The 19,954-nt window shown below is 39.1% G+C and overlaps 1 long non-coding RNA gene across 1 annotated transcript; it reads left to right on the plus strand.

The window, feature by feature from the left end:
* The first annotated feature begins 416 nt into the window (after nucleotides 1-416).
* LOC142056953 (uncharacterized) lies at nucleotides 417-18,442 on the plus strand. Its single transcript, XR_012660492.1, has 3 exons — nucleotides 417-623; nucleotides 16,802-16,891; nucleotides 18,206-18,442. It is a non-coding gene; the product is annotated as an uncharacterized LOC142056953 (long non-coding RNA).
* Nucleotides 18,443-19,954: the final 1,512 nt, after the last annotated feature.

Consider the following 19,954-nt stretch of genomic DNA (forward strand, 5'->3'; position numbering starts at 1 on the left):
GTATTATCAAAAGCAGAAATTTGGCTAGTAAACAAACTATGCTTTTGGAGCTTAACAACTGATCCGATAAAAGTCATGTTTGTATCTACACAATACTATGTTGATGCCTGAGCTAAGAAACCTGATAGTACAGTTAGACTAATTTTGTTTTTGAGTCCAGCTTGACTAGAAATCTGTTTGGCTGATTTCCTAAATTGTGGTAGCATGAAGAAGCTTAAAGGCTGTGATTATCAAAGCTCTTAAGATACCCATAGGTCTTAATGACTCTGACCAGCCTCACCTGGGGCTTCCACCCACACCATCTGCCTTGAGTCCTAGGAGCCTCAATTAAGCTGAGGCCTGATAAGTCAGTGTCCTTGTGTGGGCTGTAGCTTAAGTGTACCTTTCCTGTTTTTCATCTTGTTTTCTACGAGGACCTTGGACCTATGCCGTAGGTAGCTTGTCTCCTGAGTGGACTCCTTGTATGTATGCTGTATCTTGTCTCCAGTGCTGTATTCGGTCCTGTCTTCTGCAGCTTCTAACTGGATTCCCTGGATAGATGCTGTACCTCATTTATATCCTTGCCTTGTCTGGGACTGTTGCTGGACTCCATTATCAGCACACTGACCAGTCCACCTCGGCTGGTAAGGGCACTGCTCTGCCGGTGCTGTGGGTACTCTTGGTTGCTCTACCTTCTTGGGTGGCCCTGCTTTTTGTGTTCCCCTATTCTGACACAATGTGCTGATTGTAAACAGGGAGGAAGGGGGATGGTAACAGTAAAAAAAAAAAAAAAGAAAAGGAAAAAAAAAAAGAAAAGGGGGTGTCAGACAAGAGAATACAGTCTTGGAGTGTAGAAGACTGGTGAACCTCACCTTGCCTAAAAAGACATTGATGTACCAGTTAAGGACAAAGTTGTTTGATAGTATTCCCTGCTTATTCTAATGAAATTGTTCGACTGTATAAAAAAGGAATTCAAGGTTCATCAGATCACATCAAGTCTCTGTTATTGAGGGCTTTCAAACTGGGTGCCTGCTATTATCACTGTTCCTACGGTTTGCCCAACAACTGGTTATTCAATTTGTACTCTCTCACTTTTTTAGTGCATATGTAATTTTATATGTATAATTGAGCACTCTTTAGTGACTTAAGATTTAAAAATGGAATCATCAAAGATGCATCTGAAAATTTTAATGTTAAAATACAGTTATCTGACTTCTCTTCTTTTGCGCACAATTACTATTTACTTTTTCAAAAGGAGAGTATTCTCCCCAAAAGAGAGCTTGAGAGACATCTCTTATGAAACCTGTCAGAAGTCTGGTGATTCAAGTATTCCTATGTTCCCAAGACCACTTAAACCATCAGGTTTCTAAATAAAGAGATTTAAAGTTGGGCTTCTTACCTGTTTGCACAGTTTTTGACCACTGGCTGCTGTATTGTACAGCAATCTTTTCCTGTTTTTACTTAAAACTCAATCCTGCAGCAGAATAGAACCATTTACACTGCAAAATAACGGTAGCTAAAATGTTTTCTCTTCCCCCCCCCCCCCCTTTTTTTTTTTTTTTAACAAATGAGCATTTTTCTGATTGAAAAGCTGTTGGCAGAAAAAGCCTGACTAGCCCTAATCACTTAAACTACATATTTGAAAAGTGAAATCAGTAGAGAGTGTTATGGACTTGGAACATTTGTACATTTAGCAAACAAAGAAAAGGAAACAGAGATCAATGTTTGTTTTAACAAACATTGGCAAGATCATACTTGGATACTGCAATCAGTAAATGTATTGGGATTTTGCCAAGATTTCTCAGAATCAATTGTTGCTTTAGTCTGCCAGAAGCTAGGAATAACTTCCCAGACCTGAGCAGCTTCTAAATTATTGTTCTGTTAAGGTCTTAAAGTTAATCTCTGGAATATATTTTTACAGCAATTGAATGTAGTTTTTTGTGCATCATTTATAGTGTTACTATAAATGCTCGCTATTGATAAAACACTAATAGATATTCTAACAAAATAATAATATTCTCTCAACATTCTGAAACTGTTTAAAGCACCCTATATGTTTTTTAAATGCATTGTATGTGTTCATTTTGATACATCTGTTTATAATTTACATTCCCAACAAACAAGCCTTATTCTACTACAGGCTTAAATTGCATCTTAACTACGTCTGAATAGATATGGTGTTCTGAAACATCCTTTACTCCAATTTTGGTTTTATGTTATGCTATTGTTTTGCATTAGAAGTTGATTTTACCACCTGAAAGATATACATATTTCTCTAGCAGCTACATCAAACTTTACCTAAAACAAGATTACTGTATGAAAGTATTTATCACTGTATTTCATAAGTTTTTTGCTTATATAGCATTATGCATTTATAAGCATCCCTGCCCCGCAAAAAAATTCTGGGGCCACTATGAACCAATATTAAAGTAAAGATACTGCTGATTTTGAGACTATCAAAGCAATATAGTTCAGCGTGATAGCTAGGAAGCTTTACTTAGCGCTTGGAAAGGACAGCCCTAATCTGACCCCCCTGTGCACATGCATTGGGATACAATTTCTAGTTATATAATTACATAATCAATTAATGGATAGTTTCCTTGGTTTTTTTCCTGATAAGACTGTCACTTATTTAGTGTGTAGTATTTTAAATTCTTGACTAATAACTTTTCTCCTTAAGGAAGCCATATAATTATGATTTCTATGACACAGCTATTTCTCAGTACTAGTAGTTATTACACTGCAAAGCCACCTGCAAAATAGTTTTACAGATTTATCTCAAACACCTGTTGATACTTCCCTAACTGCTTCTCCAAAATTTGGTAAGATTGAATTTAAAATTGAAAATATTATACTCAAATGACACTTTCTCAGAAAGTTGTAACAAAAAAAGAAAAGGAAATTTTATGACAGTCACTTTGCAAGTATCTTGTGTTTGCTTATGGGAAAGTTTTAATTATTTAGCTTTATATCAATAGTGGTTTTACTCTAGCAACGATATCAAGCTTCTTTAAGTGTCTGAACTCAGAAAATTCTTCTAACAGGAACAACATAAAGCTCATATTACAGAAAAATTTAAGTGTGAGAGCATATAAATTAATAAGTACAAGGTTAAAGTAAATTAAGTGTATCACTTCAGTCCTTGTATAGATAGAATTGGTACAGAGGTACCAAAGGAGTGCATTATCATTAATAGTTTATTAAACTCACTTATCTTAAATCAATCATCTTGTAATTATAGTAGAGTTATGCAGTCAAATGATGTTGAAAATTCCAAAGTTTCAAAGCATGTCTGTTTAAGGGCAGGTGTTTTGACCTTTCTTTTTTGGTGGATGATATCAAGGTAATAGCTTCAGTGTCAATTACTGTCTCATAGTTATTAATAATTTGTGCAATTTCAAGGTAGTATTGTTTAATTTGTCCAACATTTTTAGGAATAATTCCGTCAGATTTTTTGAGGGAAAATCTTTATTCTTTGTCAAGCCTTTTGTAAATAAAATAGTTCTGTGTTAGTCAGCATTAGAATTTAGACCCTAGAAAGCCACCCAGAAGATTAACTCAGGAAGCATCCTCTGTAGATGTAGGACTTCTGTAATGTTTTGATTATAAAATTTATTGCCTGCCCTAGGGTGTAACAAGTCCCAGTGTATAACACTGTAAAATAAAATGACTAGCTGGTCTCTTTCTACTTCTGTGCTGCTTTCTCCTACTTATCCTTGTAGCATTTAAAAGAACTCCACTGAGGTGCTCTTTTAAACAAATTGATATAAATGGAGTGTACCCAGAAGTCATCCAATTATGCTATTCCTTGGCTAGTTTTGCAAATATATATCCTCCTTCTCTGACTCATGTAATTCTGTATCACACAGTGTCGTGGTTTAGCCCCAGTCAGCAACTAAACACCACACAGCTGCTCACTCACTCCCCCCACCCCTGTGCGATGGGGGAGAGAATCGGAAGAGCAAAAGCAAGAAAACTCAGGTGTTGATATAAAAACCATTTAATAATTAAAATAAAATAGTAATAGCAATAATGGTAATAGTGGTAATGTTTATGATAATAATGTAATGAAAAGGGAAATAATGAGAGAGGGAAATGAAACCCACAAAAAGAGAAGAAAAAAAACAAACACAGTGATGCAACCACTCACCACCCACCAACCAATGCTGTCAGCCCCCGAGCTGTGATCGCTGCTTCCCCCGGCCAACTCCCCCAGTTAATATACAGGGCATGATGTCATACGATATGGAATATCCCATTGGTCAGTTTGGATCAGCTGTCTTGGCTGTGCTCCTTCCCAGCTTCCTGTGCACCCAGCAGAGCATGGGAAGCCAGAAAAGTCCTTGACTAGTGTAAGAACTGCTTAGCAAGAACTAAAACATCAGTGTGTTATCAACATTATTCTCATGCTAAGTCCAAAACACCACACCATACCAGCTTCTAGAAAGAAAATTAACTCTATCCCAGCTAAAACCAGGACATACAGAGTTTTCAAAGTAGCAAAAACACACAAAAGAAAAATCTCCAGATACCTCCATATCTTCAGATCATAGAATGGCTTATGTTGGAAGAGACCTTTAGAGGTTGTCTAGTCCAACCCCCTGCATTGACCAGGGACATCTTTGATTAGGTAAGGTTGTTCAGAGCCCTGATCTTGAATGTTTCTAGGGATGGGGCCTCCACAACCTCTCTGGGCAGCCTGTTCCAGTGTTTCGCCACCCTCATTGTAAACAATTTTTTCCTTATATCCAGTCTAAATCTACCCTCCTTTAATTTAAAACCATTACCCCTTGTTCTGTCACAATAGGCCTTGCTAAAGAGATTGCCCCCCTTCCAGTAGCCCCCCCCCCCCCCCCCCCCCCCTTTAAGTACTGAAGGGTTGCAGTAAAGTCTCCCCATAGCCTTTTCTTTTCCAGGCTGAACGACCCCAACTCTCTCAGCCTTTCTTCACAGGAGAGGTGTTCCAGCCCTCAGATCATTTTTGTGGCCCTGCTCTGGACCCACTCCCAACAGGTCCATGTCCTTCCTGTGGTGAGGGCTCCAGACCTGGACGCAGCACTCCAGGTGGGGTCTCAGCAGAGTAGAGGGGCAGAATCTTGTCCCTCAACCTGCTGGCCATGCTTCTTTTGGTGCAGCCCAGGATACGGTTAGCTTTCTGGGCTGCAAGTGCATATTGTTGACTCATGTCCAGCTTTTCAGTCACCAGCACCCCCAAGTCCTTGTCTGCAGGGCTGCTCTCAATGCCTTCATCCCCCAGCCTGTATTGATAGTGGGAGTTGCCCCGACTGAGGTGCAGGACCTTGTGCTTGGCCTTGTTGAACCTAATGAGGTTCTCACAGGCCCACCTCTCCAGCTTGTCTAGGTCTCTCTGGATGACATCCTGTCCTGGTGTGACAACTGCACTGCACAGCTTGGTGTAATCTGTAAACAGTTTTTGCATATCAGTCAGCTATGAGCAACAACAGAACTATTTGTGTTTTGAAGGCTGCCATCTTGATTAATATACTTGATACCAGGATCTTCGGCATTAAAGCATTGCATTAGTTTAATTGAGCTCTCTGAATTCTTAGACTGAGTCTTTAGGTGAAGCAGAAAGCTAATTTTTTTGTTGTTTTTTTTTAGTAATAGCTTTTGAAAAAAGGCTTTTAATGGTAGTCCACAGAGACTACATTCAGTATCTAAAAGTAGATACCTCTGTGGCAAACTACATAGTATTTGTTCCATGGTTTATAATCTAGAATAAAACCAGATGTGATGAAAGACACAAAATTAAACTGTGGGATGGAGTACAACAATGACAGTGCTAAGAACAGAATCATGAAAGCTAGCACTTTTCATACTTACAAAATACTAAGTCTGAAAACTCTCTGCAATAAGACAAATTCCTGAGGCTCATCTGGTGGTTCTTCGTTCATAAGGTCCATTCTGTCCAAAATGATTCTTGGATGTTGCTGGTCAAGTCATACTCAAGGAAAAAGCCCAAGAGGCTAAGGTGAAATTGTGTCTTATTCAAAAGCTGTATCTTTTCAGACTATCTCACATCTTTATCTAACACTTTATTGTTACAGATTTGGATCACATCATAAAATTTAGAAGATTCTACTAATGTGGCATCAATAGTTTTTTCCTTTCAGGCAGAAGGCTATTTCTGGATGTTTTTCAGGAGAAAATAGGCATTTCTTGATACCAAAGAATCAGGCTTTCTTCATGCTAAAGTGAAATTCTTGGAACTGTGTAACACTGAGAGCTGGTAGATTTTTTTTATCTGATCAGACAGACCTTTCTGAAGGACCCTACACACTAGGAAGTGAAAGGTTGGAACTTTCCCCCGCCCACAGTTTCTGTCAGCCTACTGGTTTTGTTTTGGTGTGGTTTTTTTTTGAGTACATGACCATTTCAGTTGATATATTCTTGGGATGATAAGGAAGAGTAAGATCTGTTGACCTCTGTGCAATGGCCCTGAAAAAGTGCCTACTGAAACCCAGCCCATATTCTTGAAAGGTCTTTTAGTGTCATCATCTGGTAAGTATGACTGCCAAAATTAAGGCCTTCTTACTTATAAACGCCAGTGATTTGCCCAAGGAACTAAGTTTTACAATGTTTTGGACACCTGCTCTTGCTCTCGCGCTTGCTTTCTGCTACTTGGCACCAAAATACTGTCCTCCAGGCTGGGTATATTTGTTTCATATGTAGTGGACTGATTCATAGCTCAATCTGGCCATCCAAGTCAGTTCAGAAATTCTACTACCAGCACCTGTGTTGTACCTGCAAGGTCTCAAGAAAATGACATCATGAACATTTGATGTGAATATACATCTGTCCAAATTGGAGAAAATGTTGAAACCTGCTTGTCTGGCCAAGAGAAGAATTCAAGCCATCCTGATTTCATATGAAATGTCAACATTCTCTGTCATCTTCAACTTGTCTTTTCAATGACATCCTGCAGCATTAAAAAATGGTTCCAGTTACCAATGACTAGATATCATTACGTTTGAAAGTGCATAGTTTGGCAGTTATGCTTTGTTCTCCCTTGTGTTCCTCCTTTATCAAGATTTGTGCTCTATCAGCAGACGCAGATGGAAAGGTTTGGAATGATCTGAATTATAGATATCAGTTCTGGTTTATATTTTAAAAGATTATTTCTTAGGTCAGCTTTTGCTTTTTATTTATTAGTTGCTGATTCTTCATTCAGTACAGTAAAATGTCTTAACCTGTTCAGGGAGCAGGATCTACATTCATGAAAAACAATCCTAAAAAATCTCTGTTATGGTCTTCCTAAAGGAAGTCAGAAACCCTAAGACTCTTTTGAAAAATAGACAAAAAAAGAAGTCTTCAGATTCTTCAATGAGATTTTGAAAATGAGTTTGGGTGACTTGCGAAACACAAATCCTTTTTGGTTTTGTTCTTCCTGTCCAAGTTAAGGTCCTAAACTACTCAGGAAGCTGCAACTGTTGCTCATGCTAAAACACTGTACAATCAATATTTATTTAGTCAGCCAATGAAATCTGAGGAAACTATTTGATGTCTGCATTACAGATCACTTGTTGAAGTGTAATATTACCCTATTTATTCTAACAATATAAGGTTTACAGTTCCCAAATCTAGTGTGACAATCTTTAGAAATTTTAATATTCTGTGAAGATTTCTGTAAAGTGGGGAAAATTTTAGTTCATATGTTATTGATATTTTTAAAACAGGCAGATTTCTATCAAGCACAAAGTTGTTGTAGGTGAAGTAAAACCATATAAATGACTAGGCTTGAAGAATTTGTTAAAAGCTCTTCCTGGGACACTCGCACCCCTCTGTGAGATCAAATCTGCCAGCAACAGGTACAGTGTTGCCCTCCCAGAGGCTCCTGTCTAGCAGGGCAGGCTGCCAGCTGGAGAGATATTGTGGGAAACCCCTGGTGAGCAAGTGTAGTATTTTATAATATCCTTCCAGCTGGCAACCTGCCTAGGATGGTATTTTTGTGCACTCTTCAAAACACTTTAAGAAATTTATTAAGATTGCAGTCAGCAACCATGGCAACTGGTAAGAACTATATTTCTCAAGTGCATCAGAAAAGCATATATACAAATAAATAAGTGTGTATTGTGGGAAGATACAGGTCAATCTGATACTGTACTGTAATTTCAATATATACTGAATAAGGTGGCACCTGGAGTCTGAGCACTATACCCTAATCCAGGTGGGAAGGCTACTGGAACAAAGCCTTAGCCTAATATTTTTGTACTTGTTTGTGTGTATCAGGTGATGTGTTTCCTGGTGCTGAACCATACTGTTATGTTCCTAGTCATATGTACGAACCGCAGGAGAGTCAGCTAACACTTAGTGATGAACCAGACCATAAAGGATTACTTAATGAAGTGCTATTAGCATGTGAATAATTTTCTATTTACTAAAAACTAAGAGCTCGGATAAACTGTGTCTGTTGACAGATCTTATCAGCACCCTGCTCTGGTGCTGTAGTCAGGCCCTGTGGGGGTGTGCCCTTCTAGTGAGAGCAGTGCCTGTGCTGTGGTTACCTTTGGCTTGTGGCTCATCCTTCTTTGTGGAGCAGCCCTGATCTTGCTGCTCCCTAGCACATCTGAAAACCATGCTAACAGTAATGTTAGGAAAAACTAAGTAGATAGCAAAAGCTAACGCAAATAATGGCCAAAACAAAATAGTGGAAGTAAAAAGGAGAAAATAAAAGAATGGCCAAGCCAAAACAAATAAACAAACAAAACCCCCATGAAACAGGGATAGAGTGGTAAGGATATAGAAGTTCATGTTGTTCTTTATTGTTATGTTGTTATATTCAGTCGAATTTATAGCAAAAAAAAAATCTGGCAAAAACTATATCGAACAAAAAACCTAACCAAACCCAAGCAAAGGAAACAGAAAGAAAAAACAGTCCAGTTTAAACATGTCAAAACAGAAAAAAACTTTTCTCATTTAAATCACAACTTGCAAATCAGTATTTTCTATCATTTTTCTACCAGTGATTTTAACCGTCACAATTTTAAAAGCTAGTCTATTGAAAAAATTATGTTTTGAGTAGTCAGTAGCCTGGCTAATGTTGTTTATTTACAAGGTTTTTCTAGATAGGCTAGAGAAAAAGGGAATTAGTTAATTTGAGGTAGTGTGACTGCAGTCCCATTCTTAAAGATGAACCAATTCTTGAAGAATTACGTTTTTGTTTTTATACTTTGCATAGTATTTGTTGCACACTGTAGTACACTGTCAAATAGCACTTATACAACCAGTGAAGAGTTTGTTCTAAGATTTTACCCCGCCCCTCACCACATTTAGAAAAATTCACTCCTGTTTGTTTTATTGATGATCTAGAGAAAAAGAAAGTTAAGGCAAGGAAGTAAAATTTTAACTACAGTCAGATGTAAGTAGGCTGAGAAACTCTAGGACTACCTGTATCTTCGTATAGACCCAGATTAAGTACAAAATAGCATTAACATATCCTCCAGTTCACTCACTGCCTTATATATCCTTGGAAACAAGGGTACGGTGCTCTACATCATAGCCACACCCCAAGTGTTAGACCAAGACCAAATACAAATATTTTATCCTGGTTGGAAAGGCCAAAGCTGACATTTACTCTTTGTTCTCAGAAAGCCATTTCTGCCTGTGCAGAATTCTTCTGGGCTGTTTGTGTTCTGTAGACTGTCCGAGTAGGTAAAAAGGTCTTTGTATAATGAGACTTAGGCTCCAAGTGTTGTATACTAGAAACACTAAATGCTTTAAATCTATTTTAAACATCTTGTTTCCAAGAAAACAAATGTTCCATTTTCCCCTTTCCTTTCAGTAGTCTTAGTGCAGGAAAACTATTCTAGAACACTCAGAAAATAAATGGCTGCCTGGTGATAGATGGCAGCCATTGAAAAAGTAATGGCTTTTGAGATTTCTTAAGTACAAAGTCTGCTACCTGTTTCCTCTAAATAATTAAGAAAAAAAAAAGTAGAAGACCCAAAATGTTTAGATAACACCAAAGCAATGGGTGTATTTGGAGTGTGGTTTGGAATATCTTTGTGTTTTAATTAGTAAGAATTATTTATAATATGGAGTAAACAGTGTGTCCTGGTTTTAGCTGGGATAGAGTTAATTTTCTTTCTAGTAGCTGGTATAGTGCTGTGTTTTGGACTTATTATGAAAATAAGGTAGATAATGCACTGATGTTTTAGTTGTTGCTCAGTGGTTCTTACACTAGTCAAGGACTTTTCCAGCTTCCCATGCTCTGCCAGGTGCACAAGAAGCTGGGAGGGGAGGGGGCACAGCCAAGGCAGCTGATCCAAACTGGCCAAAGTGGTATTGCATATCATATGATGTCACGCTCAGTACATAAAGCTGGGGGGAGTTGGCCAGGGGAAGTAGCGATCATAGCTTGGAGACTGGTGGGATGTTGGTCGGTGGGTGGTGAGCGGTTGCATCCCTTGTTTTTTCACTGGGTTTTGCTTCTTGTTGTTTTCCTTTTCATTACATCGTTGTTGTTGTTATTATTATTATTATTATTATTATTATTATTAACTTTATTAAACTTGACATAAAAACATCTCTTGATTCTTGAGATAAGAACATCTCAAGCCACGAGTTCTCTTACTTTTGCCCTTCTGATTCTCTCCCCCATTCTACTGGGGTGAGGGGAATGAGCAAGCAGCTGTGTGATGCTTAGTTGCTGACTAGGGTTAAGCCACAACAGTCTTTTTTCAGTGCCCAACGTGGGGCATGAAAGGTTTGAGAGAATAACGGTTTCTGGTCACAGCATTGACTCATCTGTTCTCAATACTAGTTTATCTGATCTGCACCATGCTTTTGGTTTTGCTGTATATGTTAAAGATTGGTGTTGGTTTTTGCAGTTTGCTGTGCTCTGCAGTGATTAGTGATGCTTTGCCTGGGAGATTTTTTGTTAAAACAGTGGCCTTGAGCTTTATCTGGTATTTGGGTTTTGTACTGAAACCATTACTGTACTTCAGGTACCACCTCATAGAGACAATTAGCAATTATACCTCCTCTTCTGAGGTTTTTTTTTTTATGGAGGAAATACAGAACATCACTTTAGCTACCTTCTTCTATGAGGTTTCCTCCTTCATGACAATAACTTTTCAGTATCTTGAACATCCTTGGGTAGTGAAGATACATCTATTGGTTTTTCTTGGGAATATTGTTTTGGTTTTGTCTAAGGTTAGTAAGCATTTTAAGAGTATCATCCAGAAATCTGCCCAAGGCTTGATAATTATGAGTGGCAGGGTATGTGGGATAGTATGGGCAAATGCTAGAATGGTGGGCACCTCCAGTGTTTTGGAATTTCACCCCTCAACAAGTGCAGAATCATGTCAAATTAGTGGTAGAAGTATGTTGTCACTCAAATTTGGAAGAAATATGTTGTCATTCCGGCAACTCCAGAGAGACACAGATCACTGCAATGTGCTGGGGCCTGGCCCATGTCTATCAAGCCCTGTTCAACACTATTCAGTACCCCCAAGGGGAAGAGAAGGTCTCTGGATCCGGAATAAAAATGATAGGCACTGCAGCCACGCCAGCTCCCACAATGGGCATAGCAGCTGAATCGGAGAATCAACCCATGCCAGTATCAGTCACCCCTATACACAAGGTGAAATCTTGGAAGCGAAGGTCAACTTGGTTAGAAAGAGATGATGGAACAGCAGGGCTGTCATCAGGAGAGGAGGAAGAAGTAGTCATAAATGAGACAGAAACCACCCGATCCCTATCCTTGAGTGAGTTGCGAGATATACAGATATTTCAGCCGTTGTTCAGGTGAGCACATTGTCACCTGGCTGCTCCGATGCTGGAATAATGGGGCCAGCAGTCTGGAATTAGAGGGGAAGGAAGCCAAACAACTGGGATCCCTGTCTAGGGAAGGGGACACTGACAAAGTGATTCAAAAGGGGCACAAGCTCTCAGCCTCTGTAGGTGACTCCTGTCCAGAGTGAAGGAAAGGTATCCCTTCAAGGAAGATGTTATATATTGCCCAGGAAAATGGACAACCATGGAGAAAGGCATCCAGTATCTAAGGGAATTAGCTGTGCTTGAGGTCATTTATGGTGACGTGGACGATCAACAGTCACCCAAAGATCCAGATGAAGCCCAGGGTACACAACCCATGTGGCAGAAGTTTGTACGGAGCACACCATCATCCCATGGTCGCTCATTAGCAAGTGTCCTGGAAAGATGACGAGGCTCCAACAGTGGGGGATGTGATTGATAAAATCCAGGAGTACAAAGCAAATATTTCTTCCTGCCTTGTCTTGGCTGTGGAGAAACTGTCCTGGGAGTTCCAGCAACTTAAAGAAGATATGTCCTACTCCCTACCTGTACAGAGCAGTATCTCAGTAATTAGGAGGAAGCATCCCTTTGCTCAAGAGAAAGGGTACACATCACGGGGCACCCTATGGTTTTACCTGCGCGACCATGGAGAGGACATGAGGGAGTGGGATGGAAAACCTACCTCGACCCTAGAGGCACAGGTACGTGAGCTGCAAGGAAAAACAGTTACTCAGGGGGGTTCTTCCAGGAAAGCTGCTGCTCCAGTTTCCAGTGAGCAGGTCCCCAGACAGAGGAGTAGAAGTGCTGATTTTCTTTTTGACCTTAATAGAGAGACTCTTGATTCACATTTACAGGAAGTGAGTTGTGAATGCTGTGACCAGGACTAGAGGGGCCCTGCCTCCAGCCAGGTGGAGGAAAGGGATAACCGGGTTTCCTGGACTGTGTGGATCCGATGGCCTGGCACATCTGACCCACACGAGTATAAAGCTTTAGTGGACACCGGCGCACAGTGTACCTTAATGCCATCAAACTATATAGGGGCAGAACCCATCAGCATTGCTGGAGTGACAGGGGATCTCAAGAGCTAACTGTATTGGAGGCCGAAGTGAGCCTAACCAGGAATGAGTGGCAAAAGCACCCCACTGTGACTGGCCCAGAGGCTCCGTGCATCCTTGGCATAGACTACCTCAGGAGAGGGTATTTCAAGGACCCAAAAGGTTACAAGTGGGCTTTTGGTGTAGCTGCCTTGGAGACGGAGGAAACTAAACAGCTGTCTACCTTGCCCGGTCTCTCGAAGGACCCTTCTGTTGTGGGGTTGCTGAAGGTCAAAGAACAACAGGTGCCGATCGCCACCACAACAGTGCTTCGGCGGCAATATCGCACCAACCGAGACTCCCTGATTCCCATCCATGAGCTCATTCACCGACTGGAGAGCCAAGGATTCATCAGTAAAACCCACTCACCCTTTAACAGTCCCATATGGCCAGAGCGGAAGTCTAATGGAGAGTGGAGGCTAACAGTAGACTACCGTGGCCTGAATTAAGTCACTCCACCATTGAGTGCTGCTGTGCCAGACGTGCTGGAACTCCAATACGAACTGGAGTCAAAGACGGCCAAGTGGTATGCCACAATTGATATCGCTAATGCATTCTTCTCAATCCCTCTGGCAGCAGAGTGCAGGCCACAGTTTGCTTTCACTTGGAGGGGGGTCCAGTACACCTGGAATCGAGTGCCCCAGGGGTGGAAACACAGTCCTACCATTTGCCATGGACTGGTCCAGACTGCACTGGAACAGGGAGAAGCTCCCGAACACCTACAATACATTGATGACATCATTGTATGGGGCAGCACAGCAGAAGACATTTTTGAGAAAGGGAAGGGTTAAACCATGACACATTGACAAAAGCAAATCAACTAAAAGCATGTGAAAGTAGGTGCATATAAAAGAACCTGTGTTTAACAAGTAAAAATTTAACAGTTGTAAGCACATTACATAGGGCAATAATTTGTAAGCCTTTTCCTTGGATTGTTTGCTAAAGCTTACAGACAACATTCTGTTCTTAGGTATGTCTGTATAACCCATTGGATTCTGTCCCTGTGACTCCTACACGAGTTTTAGTTGCGTCACCGTTTCTTATAATGATCTTACAGTCTTGTTGCATCTGAAGAAAATATAACTTGGGACCAGATTACTCATTACTTTAGCTTGTGTACTCGCGACATTGCAAAATGGGTTTAAAATGTTACCTCTCTGATTTGTTGGGCAATGATGATGTGGGTCTCTTACAGTTATTAGAATTAGGGAAGAGGACGGAAAGGGAGAAAACTCATGAAAAATATTTTATTTTTCATATATAAGCATTTCAGAAAACTATTTCTCAGTTTGTTTCTTTTTATAGTAGATTCTAACAAGCCATTAAGAAAATAATTTTACATCTACTTGTATGTTTATGAATATTAATCAAGTTTTACAGAAGTTTAGCTAGCCTTAATATGATAACATTGAACTCCTGCTTGTAGCTGTGTGTGATAAAACCACTCTGAGCTTCTAAAACAAAATGAGAATATCCATCCGTGCTGTAGGAACATGTGTAGGAAGAACTAATTATGAAAAACCTGTCCTTTGTGGTCTTGCATAAGAGTTTTACTTTATATCAGAATTTCTACAATAAAGTTATACTTTATTATGCAGAAAAGAGACAGATTAAGACTAACTTAAAATTAAAGGAAAAAAAAAAAGAAATTGAAACCAACCTGGAGTTTTAAGTAACACCTTGCAAAAAATGGCATACAAAGATATTCAGAAGTCTTCAAGACATGGCAATTGTTTTACCTTTGTTAGACTCCTCATCTGTGGACATATACTCTGTATCTTCAACAGGTGGAGAGAATGAGGCATGCAGTAGCTGAGTTACTCATGCAAGGTCATACAAGGAAAGTATGATTAAGCAAAAGGTCCAGATTTTCTATGATGTAGGCAGTAAACAATGTTCCTGCTTGCTGAAAATTAAGAAAGCTTCATCCAGCAATTTGTTGCTTCTTTAGACTTTTCCTTTCCACAAGTTTCTCCTACTTATCTGATTGGGGCCTCAATAAAAGCAGTTCTTCAGTGAAAAGAATAAAAATACAGGAAGGAATACATGGAATATATTCCTCGTATCAGATTCTTAAATTAGCACCTTGGATGTTACGTGAGTCAGCACCCTTTTCAGTCCTGGCAGGAGCTTGCTCTGCATGTCACAGTGCTGTTGAAGCAACTTGAGATTTAGTCCTTTAGACTTCTCAGGAACTCATGAGACTCGAGGACATCCCAAACTAAACACTTAGCCAATCTTTGATGTTATTTTCCAGTCCTTCTGAATATGTTTGTGATTATAACCAAGTTGACATTCAATAGTAGGGGTTGGAATGTGCCAGCTGAGTGTTATTAATACCATTGCTTTGCTCCAAAATGCCATCCTGACTAAAGTTTTTTACAAATGATAATAGCACTTGCACTTTTTTTACATTTTTATGTTTTTATGTGAAATAAATAACAACAGTACCAGATTATCTGCTCAGCAAACAAATTGCACATGCCTTGTAGTAGAATATCAGATCATCATATATGTCTGGAAGAGAAGATGCCTTAAAGTTAAGTCAGTATCATTATAGCAGCTTGAAGATTGTCATTACTGACAACATCTTCCACCCTCCTTTTGGTAATATTGTACACAGATTTAATATATTAAGGGTCAGATGTAGACACTGGTTCAGAGAGGAGAGATACCTCCAGGTACGTCTTCAGTACAAGAAATATATCTGGTTCTTGGCAGGATTTTGCACAGCAAGCCACAGCAGGGTTCCCTTTGCAGCTCCTGCGATCGTGCTGACTTGTTATCAGCCCGCATTTGCTAGTAATGGGCTTTTATATAGGCTTTGGTGTGAGATATAATCTTCTTTAACTAACCCCATGCCTCAAGAAGCAAGTCATTGCTGAGGCACATTGGCCATATACTTCTGATCGTATGCTTGTTAATCATGAGGCTTTCTATCCAGCTAGGTGCATGATAAGATCCTCTGAGTTTCTCCCATTTTCCTCACTCTTTACATAGCAATTAACCTGAAATGTTAGAATCTACCTGGGAAACAATTATATCAGCAGAGGAGATAATTAACAAACTTAGCCAAAGTAAGGACTGTACGTACTGAAGGAAAAGCTTTGTACAAAGGTTTGCAGGGCAAGGTGCTAAAAAGCTGAAGTAAGAAAAACAAACGATGGGATTAACCCAGAGAAAGAGAGTTTATAGGTCTCAAATATAAGGAGATGTAACTGTAAAAAAATTTCTTACTTTTTGCTCTGTAGTCTGTGGAACAATAAGCTGGCAAAAATCACTGAACCATTTAAAGCTGTGCTAGCAAAAAGTCATTGAAAATGGTGTAAGAAACATGTCTAGCTGTCTACAGGACAAGAAAAACTGAAAAAAAAAAAGAGATTGATGTGTGCCCTACTAGTACAGAGACCAGACGGAATGGCATTGACTCCATACATAGTTAATAGAACTGCGCGAAGAACAGAGGTTCTGTCAGTAGAGCTGACACCAGACCAAGAACAGAGGGTAAAACAAAAAATGGTTCTCACCCATGCATAGCCTTGGGACCATTCCAGCACTCTGCATTCCCCTGCACTGACCAATCTGAGGTCCCTAGAGACATAATTCTAAAGTTGGATCTGCTTTCCAGAGAATCACTTGCTCCTTCTCCCAAACTGCATACTTATACCCAGATCAGAAAATTTAAAAATGCTGTGTCTAAAAATCAGTTAAATGTAGCCTGCTGAATTCAGAATTAATATTTCATACTTTTGGAAATAAGGTATCCCCAGCTTTCTGATAGATATAATTATCCAGAAAGGACTAACATATGACTTTAAAACATGGCTTTTTAAAATACCATAAGCATACATTAAGTATATTTATACTCATAGTAGTCATGGCATATGGAGTAACATATATTTTGAAGTGTTTTTATGATTCTGCATAACATTTTTTATATGTTTCTTTAGTTCTAGATTGTGACAAGAAGTTGCATCAACATGAGTTTGGTTAGCTGTCCCTACAGAGGATAGAATTGCTAACGAAGGATGTGCTTCACAGTAAGTAAATGCCAGCTTTTTCAGAAGGATTTTCACATATGCAGACATACGTTTTTGAGCACATATAATGTCTGGCTACATCCAATTACACAAATAATTCCTTCTAGCAAGTGTCGTAACAGATTGCTTGTCTTCTAAACCTGATACAGTGTAACATGAAATTCAAGCCAATACTTTTTTTTTTCTTTTTTTCTCCCCAGCTCTACAATCACTTTTTCATCTGTATTATTGTCAGAAGAAAAAAATTTCAGTGCAAAGGAATACATTTCCTAGGGAAAATGACAATAACCCGAAGTTCACACTCTGTCTCCTCCTCTTCAGGAGCATTAAACTCCTGAACATTTTTTCCTAATCTTTTTTTGTACTGTGATCTGTGTTGAGAATAGACAAGCTCATGTAAAAAACTGCTGGAAACAACAGAGTGCAGTGTGTTCTACCTAACTGCAATTACAATTACATTACTTACATGAAAAATCCCATGATTTTTGGTTGTTTACTAAGATTTTTTTCATTATAAGAATAATCAAATGATCATTTACTTCCTTTTAAAAGTTGGGCTGTAGAAAGCTGTTGTGTTGACGTTTTGAGACCATTAAGGATTTTTTGAGCCTAGGTTTTATTTAGCTTGTATGCTAAAGGCAGTCATCAAAGCTGAGTGTTTCCATGTCAATCTCATAAAGACCTTTCTTCACACTTATATGTAGAAAAATAAATCTTATTTGGTCCTAAAAACTACATAATACTTGTGGAAAGGAAGGGGAATTTTTAAAAGAAGTTCTATGATTGGTAAATCAATTACTCATGCAAAACTTTTCAATGTCTGAAGCACTCTGAAATCACAAGTTATCACTGTAGTCATTCTGATATTACCTGTGTGCTTTTTTAATTCTGTATTTAGGGCAAAACTTCCCTCTTTCCCCTTCCCTTCTCATTCCCCCTCCTCTCTGCTCCCCTTTTTTAATGGAATAAAACCTATCCTAGCTTAGAAATGAAAGAGTCTGTAGCATCAGTAAAATCATGGACATGAAAGATTATGGCTTACTAAAAGATGAACTGTTGCATAAAATGAATGGATAAATATTTTAAGGCAATCTTTAAAACCTAACATGACCAATTCACATGTATGATTCTGTATTAGGTTTCCTAAGTTTAACTTTAAAGTAACTATCTATGTTGATTCTGAATAGCTTAACAAATCAGAATTTGGTCACTGAATTTGTATATTCTTTATATAAGTTAGTGGAAGTTGACTGGAGCTACAATGATGAAATCTGCTATTTACTGTTATTTTTTCTTTGATTTGATGACCTTCAGAGGTTACTACTACTCACAGAATACTACAAGATTTGATTATCGATAATGAGAAAGGAGTTGGAGATGATAAGAAGAAACAGGCTGTACACAGCTGTACCAGCTCCAAAAAATGATTTGTTTCCTGTAACATGAAGTCTTCTTGAACGTATTTCACACTGCAACAAACTTCTGTAATATATCTTGTACAATAACAATGCATGTATATATACCATAATAATTAGAATATATATGCAAAATTAAAATCAGTAAATGCTTATCACGAGACTGTTTCCATTAATTCTTCTTATACTTTTATTTTTGTTTATGACTACATCATGCACTGTATTTAAATTGTAAAAGCACTGTGATATGCAGATATTACCCAACTACATACATTTTACTTTTTGGACAGCATATCCTCTACTATCAGAATGACCTAATTCCTGGATAGAATAAGAAGGTGACTCAAATGGAGCAAAAAACTAAAAAGCGATGAAGGATAAAACGAAGATTAATTTTAAGAAAGTTGTCAATACCGCCTCACTATTGATCTAGGACCTCTAATCACAGATCATTAAGTTAGTGAAACACCTCAGGGTCACCCTTGTCTTATTCCTGATCCACCCACAATTTCCTTTGGTATCATGAAATTTAAAAGGGACATATGAAAGGCTAATAGAGCAAAGCAACAGATAACTGGATTAATCAGAGCAGAAACTGTGAAGGTCTGAGAAGCTGAGGAGTTTATTAGACATATGAGGTTGTCGTGGTTCAGCCTCAGCTGGCAACTGAACACCACGCAGCCGCTCGCTCACATCCCCCCCCCACCCCCGTGGGATGGGGAAGAGAATCGGACGAGCAAAAGAACTTGTGGGTTGAGATAAGCACAGTTTAATGATTACAATAAAATGATGATGATAAATGATTATGATAATAATGACAATAATGTTAATATAATAAAAGGGAAAAGGAAGGAAAGGGAAAACAGGAAAAAAAACCGCAGAAACACGAACGATACAGCCGCTCACCACCCGCCGACCGACGCTGCCCGTCCCCGAGCCACGATTGCTCCCTCCCTCCCCCGGCCAGCCCCTCCCAGGTAACATACTGGGCATGACGTTACATGATATGGAATATCCCTTTGTCCAGTTTGAATCCATTCTCTTGGTTGTGCCCCCTCCCCTCCCGGCTTCTTGTGCACCCAGCAGAGCATGGGAGGCTGGACATGTCCTTGACTAGTATAAGCGCTACCCAGCAACAGCCTAAACATCTGTGTGTTATCTCAACAGGATTTTTTTTTCCCTGCTAATTTCAAAGCACAGCACTATACCAGCTAGAGTGAAGAAAATTAACTCTATCCCAGCTGAAACCATGACAGAGGTATTAGCAGGTGACTGACAGCAAGCCAGGCCTGTTCTCACTTTAAAATTTGGAGATTCATACAGGGCTGGTATGCTTAACTTTGCCTTTTCCAGATGTGTTTGCTAGTTTGGGTGGATTTGATGCTGAGTATGAATCATACTGTCTTCAACAAATACGAGAGACCTTACTTTACAGAAATCTTTAGTGAAGCAGCAGTTAAGTTGAACAACAGGAGAAAGTGCTGAGGTTTCCAAAAGACTGTAGATACAGTCCTCTCTTCTTGAGGTCTATTTTCAACTTTCCAGAAAAATGCTGTGGCACAGAAATTCTATTGCAGATAAGAAGTGGAATTTTTCTAATTTGGTATACAGATGGTGATAACATAAGCTCTCCAGGATGTTATTACAT

The sequence above is a fragment of the Phalacrocorax aristotelis genome, chromosome 4, assembly GCF_949628215.1.
Source record: "Phalacrocorax aristotelis chromosome 4, bGulAri2.1, whole genome shotgun sequence".
NCBI lineage: Eukaryota > Metazoa > Chordata > Aves > Suliformes > Phalacrocoracidae > Phalacrocorax > Phalacrocorax aristotelis.